The 9046-nt window shown below is 33.5% G+C and overlaps 1 long non-coding RNA gene across 1 annotated transcript in view; it reads left to right on the top strand.

Moving 5' to 3' along the window:
* The window catches only part of LOC116595163, a 50540-nt gene extending 42075 nt beyond the window's left edge, over window positions 1-8465 (top strand). Inside the window, exons 2-3 of the long non-coding RNA XR_004287546.1 lie at window positions 128-278; window positions 8017-8465. This is a non-coding gene — a long non-coding RNA (uncharacterized LOC116595163). The remainder of the gene's footprint in view (window positions 1-127; window positions 279-8016) is intronic.
* Window positions 8466-9046: the final 581 nt, after the last annotated feature.

Here is a 9046-nt window from a genome sequence, read left to right as displayed (position 1 = left end):
GCCAAAGCCTTCTCACCATCTTCTGAGTTTAATCTATGGGCCTGCATAGTATAATTTTCAGCAGAAGAATTTCTGTTAACCTTTTGTAATCTGCTGTATTAATGTAAAATTGCTTTTCCTTACTCAGCAGGTGTTGTTCCCAAGAACACTTTACTAAAAAATATCCTGCATACAAATCGTCATCATCATCCACCAGTCAAAACACCTGTTAAATTCTTTTGTGTCTATGACAAGATATACAAGATACTGGATCACTGCAACATCAGTGACTCTCAAAGGTAAAATATGCAATTTCTTTCATCAGCATTTAATATGTTCAGTGTGACTTCTCTGATTTTTCATTATGCATTTTTAAGAGTCAATAAGAAATCCTTTAGTAATCATTAACATATCAACTTCCTAGAACTAAAGAATTCACCAGGTTCAGAAACAAATTCCTTGGTTTAACTTCAATGTCTGAATTCAGTTTAACCTAGATCAAAATCCTTGCAGTCTTCAAAGTGAACTAATGAGTCCTGATACTTAGGAGTACCACATTTCTGATGATACTTATATGACATTTTACCTGTGGTGGAAGAAGAAATCAATTATGTGTTGCTGTTAATCAATAAACCATGAGAACTGGCCAAAGGATTGAACAGGGCACTACACTTTTTAGCTGTCAGCAATATTTAAATACTTTACAGAATGCTAAAATTTGAAGACTTAATCCAAATACAATTTAAATAAACCAATTAATATAGAACATACCTAAAGAAATAAGTATCTGCATGTGAATTCATGTTAAATTTTTAATAAATAATGAACAGCTCAGGGAAGTTGGTTTTATATAGAGTACATTCTTCACTTGGTGCATACCATACATTTAGGAAAATGAAAATGTATTACCGTTGGAAAGTCATTAAACTGCTTTTTGCCAATGCCTAACACTTTTCTTCCGGATCCCACATTCAAGGAACCACTTGAGACTATGCAGAATATTTAACCTTTTCTAGACGCAATCCAAGGATAGAAGTGCTTGGCTTCTTTCTGTACAAAAGAGGCACTGAAATTTTTTCAAGCTCCAGAAACACATTACTCATCAATATGCAAACCATACTACAACTTACTAAAATTCTATGAGAGCAATACTATTATTCCCATTTCAGTGATGAAGATTCTAAAACACAGAGATGTTAAATGTCTTGTCCCAAGTCACACATTTAGTAATAATAGAAACATCATTCAATCCCAGACAATTTTCTTGGAGAACTTGTGGCTTTAATGATGGCAATTCTGACTTCCACCTGTATTATTTGTTAAAAACATTAATAGAATCAGAAGTATATGAGAAGAAGACTGAGAAATTTAAAAAAGCATATGAGGGGCACCTGAGTGGCTCAGTGGGTTAAAGCCTCTGCCTTCAGCTCAGGCCATGATCCCAGGGTCCTGGAATCGAGCCCCGCATCATGCTCTCTGCTTAGTGGGGAGCCTGCTTCTGCCTCTCTCTCTGCCTGTCTCTCTGCCTACTTGGGATCTCTGTCTGTCAGATAAATAAATTTTTTTTTTAAAGCATATGAATCATGCAAACTAAGCTAATTACACCATTTGATCATGATTTTTTTCACCCTGTCAGGCATTTCCATTTATTTGCAAATCTTCACAAGAATCATGCCTCTCAGTGGACCATATATGATTTGGACACTTACGTGGAATTAGGTGGATAATTTTGTAGGTGGCATTGGTATGTTTTCTATTGAGTTATAGATGTTGCTTATATATTTTGGATATTAATTTTTCATGAGATGTGGTTTGCAAATATTTTCTCCCATTTTATAGGTTGCCTTTTCACTCTGTTCAATGTTTCTTTTGCTGTCCAGAAGTTTTCAGTTTGGATGAAATATTGTCTATTTTTGCTTTTTTTGCCTGTGTTTTAGGGTCATATAAGAAAATCATTGCTAAGGCCTATTTACGTGAGCTTTTCTGTTATGCTTTAGGATTTTTATGGTTTTAGGTCTTACATTGAAGGTTTTTATCTTGATTTTTTTAATATGGTGTGAGATATGGATTCAATTTCATTCTTTTGCTTACAGATATTCTGTTTTCTTAAAACCATTTAGTGAAGAGACTGTCTTTTCACCATTTTGTGTTCATGGTGCCCTTATTGAAGTTACGATGACTCTGGTGAGTTTATTTCAAGGCTCTCTATTCTGTTTCATTGGTCTACATGTCTTTTTTTAATGGCAGTACAGTGTTTTGATTTTATAGTTTTGTCATATTTTGAAATTAGAAAATATGATACTTCTAGCTTTTTTTCTTCTTGCTCAAAATTCTTTTGGCTATTTGGAGTCTTTAGTGGTTCCATAACAATTTTAGGGTTTTGTGTGTGTGTGTGTGTGTGTGCCTGTATGGATGTGTAAAAAATGTTATTGGAATTTTGATAAAGATTACATTGACTCTGTAGATCTCTTTGAGTGTTAGGGATATTTTAATATTAATTCTTCTAATCTATGAACATGAGATATCTTTGATTTATATTGCCTTCAATTTCTCTCACCAATGCTTTATAATTATAATTTTGAAGAAAGAAATTTTCAATTTCTTTCACCAATGTTTTTTAATTTTCAGTGTACAAATCTTTCACCTCCTTGGTTTAATTTATCCTTAATTATTTTATCCCATACAGTGCTATTGTAAATAGAATTGTTTTTTGTTAATTTCTTTTTCAGATAGTTTTTGTTCATGAATAGACATGCAAATGATTTTGGTTCACTGATTTTGGTATCCTGCAAATTTCTTGAATTTATTTATTAATTCTGAGAGAGTTTTTGGTAGAGTCTTTAGTGTTTTCTATACATAGGATCATGGATGCTACTGTATGCAATCCAGATACTACTACGCTTCTAGAGCCTATGCTTCTAGAGCACTCATTACTCCAGGTTAGAAAAGTGCTGGTTACTAATAGTTCTTAGCTAAATCTTTATCTAGAAATTGTCTTAACCTAGAGGGAGCCACCTGGCTAGAACTTCCAGTACAATATTAAATGGAAGTGGCAAAAGTGAGCATCTTTATTTTGTTCCTGATCTTAGAGGAAAAGCATTCAGCTTCTCACTGTTGAGTATAATCTTAGCTGTAGACTTGTTATATATGGCCTCTATGAAGTAGAATTATAGTTGTTCTGTACCTAATCTTTTGAGTTTTCAATCATGAAAAGATGTTTGTTTTTTCTGTATCTACTGAGATGTTCAAGTGTTTTTTTTAATCTTCCATTCTGTTAACATAGCACATCACAATGATTGGTTTGCGTATGTCGAACAATCCTTGAATCCAAGGATAAATCCTGCTTGATCATGGTTTATGACTTTTCCAACATGCTGCTAAATTTGGTTTGCTAGTATTTTATTGAGGATTTATGCATCAATGTTCATCAGGCACAACGATCTATAGTTTTCATTTCTTGTAGTTTCATAGTTGAGCTTCAGTATCAAAGTAATGCTGGCCTCATAAAATAAATCTGGAAATGTTCCCATCTCTTCAATTTTTTGGAAGAGTTTGAAAAGGTTGGTATTAATTCTTCTTTAAGTTTTTGCAGAATTCACCTATGAAGCCATCTCATCCTGGGCTTTCCTCATTGTAAGGTTTTTGATTATTGACTCAATCTTCTTTCTTATTATTTGTCTGTTCAATTTTTCTATTTATGGATGAATAAATCTTGATAGTTTTCAGTACTTCTTCATATCCTTAAAGCTTTGTATTATTGTCTTCATATTCAAAGAAGGAGTTATCTTCTCTAATCTTATTGACTGGCTTCAAGAAACACCATAACCAGTCAGCCTGGTTAGAGAGTCTGGTAAAGACTTCTCAGACCTTTTCTAATGGTACACCTGCTCCACTGCTCTTATTCCTTCATTAGAGGGAAAATTAGAATTGCATTCTTCCCTTTAATTTTGCAAAGCCAGGTAGGGTATTTACAGTCTTTTGTTTATTTTCTCAAGGAAAGTGCCCTGAAATGTCAAGGCTGTGTGTCATCTCCCAATGCAGCAGAGTTGAGCCAGTTGCTGATGTTTATGTGTTGCATGTGGGAGTTTCTGGAAGGTCCATGATGACTCCCATGTGCCATCCAAAGAGGCTTCTTTGTGCTCAGTTGGCAGGGGGATGCCCATTGCTGGTCACAGTGGGGCACAGAGAGATGTGGAAGTGTACATCTACTCACTGTGGGGTTCCCCAATGAGGGATCCTACAGAGGTGTGGATGGGGCCCTTGGGCATGTTTATAGGAGCTGCAGCCTGTTGTTAAGATCCCCTGGGTGTTGTGAACCCTAACTTCTCTCTGCTTCTAGCGGTCCTGAGATTTCTCAGCTAGTCCCTTTAGTGTTCTGGGTAGGGCAAGACAGAAATGGACCTCTGGGACAACATTCTAAATGACTGGTAAAAGTGGGGACACACTTTGTTGTCACTCTCCCCCTTGGGAAAAATCAAGACTGAAGAGATTTTTCTTTCCCCAGAGTTGTGCTTCCTTGGGGGAGGGGTGACATGGGTGAGGTGAAACTGCTTTTGCCTTTTTCAATACATCTACTCTCAGATTTTTTGGTGTACCAAAGGTGCTGGAACTTCTCAGGTACTTGTGGTGTCCCGTAAAGGTGTTCTCACCGGGACTGGTTGTAAAAGTCAGTGTTTCTATGGGAGGTATGAGTGCTGAGATATCCTATTCCTCCATCTTGCTGACATCCTTCCCAATCTTAATTTATTAAGGATTTTATCATGATTTTTTTCTACACCTATTGAGGTTGACTTACAGGCTTTCTATTTTAACCTATCAATATGATGAATGATGTTTAAAGATTTCTGTGATATTACATCTTCCTTGAGTTCCACAGGTAAACTTTAACTTCACCATATATATTGTGTTTTTTATACACTATTATATATTTAGTTTGCTAATTTTCTGTTCAGAATTTTGGCACCTATATCCTAGGCCAATATTTCTCATTTTTTCTGCCCTTGTGTGGTTGTGGTACCAAATTTGTGCCTTATAGAATGGACCCTTTCCAGTACTCCTTGACAGTTTTAAAGATTTTATATAAGATTAGATGATCTGCTCATAGAAAGCTTGTTATTATGTGTAAAACGATTTAGAATTAATTTTTTCTTTATGGGGAAATTCTTTCACAATAGGGTTTTTTAAAAATTTCTACTACAAGAAACTATAACTTAGAAAATTAAAAACTATAATTTCTTAACTCTATTTCATCCAATTTTAAAAACTTAGATTAACTTTGTAATTTGACATTCTTACTACAAAATAATATGAATTATAAAAATTCATCAATGTCAGTTAAAGGATGAAAACTATGTATTAGTCCAAAAACTCTTAATCATTAAAACTGTTAAAATATATATATATATATATATATATATATATATATATATATATATATAAAACCATTCATGTTTTTCTAAGGACAATACTAGTAGACTTCCATTACTACTTCTCTTTTTGTTTACTATTTCTCTCTTTTTTTTTTTTTTTTTCTTTTTTTTTTTTTTTTTCTTTTATTTTTTTTATTTCCAGCATAACAGTATTCATTATTTTTGCACCACACCCCGTGCTCCATGCAATCCGTGCCCTCTATAATACCCACCACCGGGTACCCCAACCTCCCACCCCCCGTCCCTTCAAAACCCTCAGATTGTTTTTCAGAGTCCATAGTCTCTCTTGTCCAAAGTTTTCAATATTTTAATTATACTTGTGTTATGGTCAAATAATTTCCCCATTTACAAAACACTTGTACTGTTATTTACTTTATTTATTTATTTATACTTTTTGTTGGTAAATTTAAACATCAGAAAAGACTTAGTATGTATCTGATATATTCCTCATTCAGCTTGAATAACTATCAAATTATAGAAAATAATGTATCAAATATAGTCGCTTGTTATTCTCTATCCCTAGATGATGAAGTTAATATCAAAATTTTTTTTTTCATTTTTAAATACATCAGAATGGAATATATCTCTAACAAGTAGTTCTAACAGTATGGTCTGTTTGACCCCTATTGGTCCCCACCACCCTTAAAGGAATTTATTTTTAAAAAAAATAAAGATGTTGGTTGCCTTTTTCTTTCTGATTCTCATGAGTGGACAGTGAGGTTTTCCAGAGGCTACATGACATGTGATATCACAAAGGAATGAATGCAAAGCAGATATTAGAATTCATCTGCTTTCTATAAGAAAAGTTATTTTAAAGGTTTGCAAAATGTAAAATGTCACACTTCTATTTTTCTTGTTTTGAAAAAATATATTTTTATGAAAATATGTTAATATTTACTAGATTATTATTTTTATTTAAATGACCCAATTAATACTTTAATTTTTGTGTTTTAATTACAATACATAGATATCAATAGATACACACCACTTAAACAAAATAACTTTAGGGTCCTCAATGATTCTTTAAAATGCAAGAGATCCTGAGACTCAAAAGTTTGAGAGCAAGTGCTCTCATGTACAATACCACTCTTAGGTAAAAACTATCAACAGTCCCATAACGTTATAAAATAGTCCAGTCAGAATTAAAATTTCCTCCATTTGTAATCATTTCTTAAATTTGTCAAAATCAGAATGCAAATAAGGTCTATATGTCACAATATAAGTCCCTTTAAGTCTATAAATTCCTCACTGGTTGTTTTTTGTAGTGGTTGTGTTTTTTTTCAATTTATTTGTTCAAGAGAATAGGTTATTTTTTTTCTGTATAGCTTGCACAGTTTTGTTTTTGCTGATTACATCCCCATGCTATCATTTAACATGTTCCCCTGATCTGGATGTTTTCTATATAATATTACTTACATGTACAGGCATGAACAGATTCAAATTTAATATTCTTGGCAAAACAACTCATAGGTATTATAATGTAAGAGTTTTTTTCTCTTTTTATGAAGTTACTAATCATAGATGATCATTACTTTGAACTGTTAATTTGCTTGAGGTTACAAAATGATAATATAATAAGTCTTTTATTCCTTAAGATAGTAAACAGAATACCTCCATAAAAATAATTTTTTTGTCTTTAACTATTTCATCTATGTGGGACTATTTTCTTCTGCAATTCAGAATAATTGCAGAAAACCCACTAAACCTATTTGGGCTCTTTGTAGTCCATCTCCACTCCAGGGAAAAAACAGAACATTTGTGATAATAATTAAAAAATAACATTCACACCCAAAACCAGTTAAACCAGTAGTAAAGAAGCAGTAAAGTAGTAAAAAAAAAAAAAAAAGTAAAAACGTTGTAAATAACTTTTTTCTCCATTCTGCCCTCTGGGTTGGGAAGTAGGGCAGGCAAGAGACTATAGAAAGAAACATCTTATCAAAAAGTATTTGTGTATTTCATGGTGTCACATGTTGCTCCTGCTGTTTATGTCCATTTCCTGTGTAATTCAAAGAAAAGTAAGGAGAAATGTAAAATAAAGTAGCTTCAGTTTTCTGTTAAAAAAAAAAAAAAAAAAAAAATATGTGAAGTGCTTTACTTAACATACTCTCAAAAAAACTATAAACTGAAAATCGTGGTTATTTCCACTTGTGATTTCATTTGTTGAAAGCTACCTTTGTCCCTTAGGAACAGGACTGAAAACCTGAAATAAACTCTACTGGTGTGTGCTCTAATGACTTTAAAAAAAAGTCATTACAATCCCAGTAATTTCACTGCTAGCCCTGGAGAAGGCCATCAGGTTTTATGAGTCTGCTTAGTCCAACAGCAGCAGAGTGAAAGTGAAATGCACTTACTTGGAGCAGGAAATATTGTTAGGGCCTCCCGCAGCATACTGGACCTTCTGGCCCACACTGTCAAGTTGTTTGTCTGTCCATTGCCTAAGTACCAGCATACATTCTTCACACAGATGCTGTATATTTTGCTTTCACCCTGAATAAATTGTCAGCATAAATTCAGAGCAGCATTTATGCATGTTATCTAAAATTTTAAGTGTTTCAGTTCTTTTGAATAAACAACAAAGTATGAACCATGATTTTTTTTCCTTCTCTAGTTTCTGCTGAAAACTTCAAAGAGGCTGAGAAGACATGTGAACTGTCATGATCTTAAGAGTGCAGTCAGTGTTTTCAATCAGGCTCCTTCAAAAACTGGTTGAAAGTGTTTGGTAGATTGATTCAGAAAGGAGTCTAAGGTTGCATACTTCAGAAGATCCTGAATGTGCTTGCCACAAATTCACATACAAAAAGGTGTGTCCTTTTTTCCAATTCAAAAAGGGTGAACAAAATAAATAAACTTTAAAAAAATCCAAAGGGATAGCATAAAACATTAATTCAACAGTGACAAACTTCAGCTCTTTAATTCTAAACATTCTGGTTAGAAATGAAAGGATTTCAGAATATAAGAAAAATGTCCTATGTAGCTAGAGACAAAGGTATGGTAATAGCCAAGCCATGAAAATTTGCAATACAGTGCTTCAATTTAATAGTACTTCTTCTTCTTCTTCTTTTTCAGCATAACAGTATTCCTTGTTTTTGCACCACATCCAGTGCTCCATGCAATCCGTGCCCTTTCTAATACCCACCACTTGGTTCCCCCAACCTCCCACTCCCCCACCACTTCAAACCCCTCAGAATAGTACTTCATTTTATAAATTTCTGATGCTAAGAATGACTTTGGGTGGTACATTATAAGGTAAAAGAATTTTTATTCACATTTTCTTCATAAAAAATCACAAATCCCCAAGAATTTTCTGTCTCTAAAGCCCCTTGTCTCTCTTCTATTCAATCCCCACCTAGGTTTCATCTGGTTTTGTGCTTTAGTGAAGTATTTAAGTACATAATCTCCTCAGTCTTCCAGCCTCCAGAACTATGAGAAATAAATTTCTATTGTTTATAAGCTACCCAGTCTATGGCATTTTGTTATAGCAGCCCAAATAGACTAAGGCATTACATAATGAGAAAAAAACAGCATCATTGACGGAAATAGAGATTCTAGATAGAGGGGTATTCTCCTCATACAAAACTACATATTTTCATTTGAGGCTCCCTTAATTTCAGATTCAGTTAATTAAAAGATGATTCTTT

The sequence above is a fragment of the Mustela erminea genome, chromosome 1, assembly GCF_009829155.1.
Source record: "Mustela erminea isolate mMusErm1 chromosome 1, mMusErm1.Pri, whole genome shotgun sequence".
NCBI lineage: Eukaryota > Metazoa > Chordata > Mammalia > Carnivora > Mustelidae > Mustela > Mustela erminea.
This window is presented reverse-complemented; position numbering and strand designations above follow the sequence as displayed.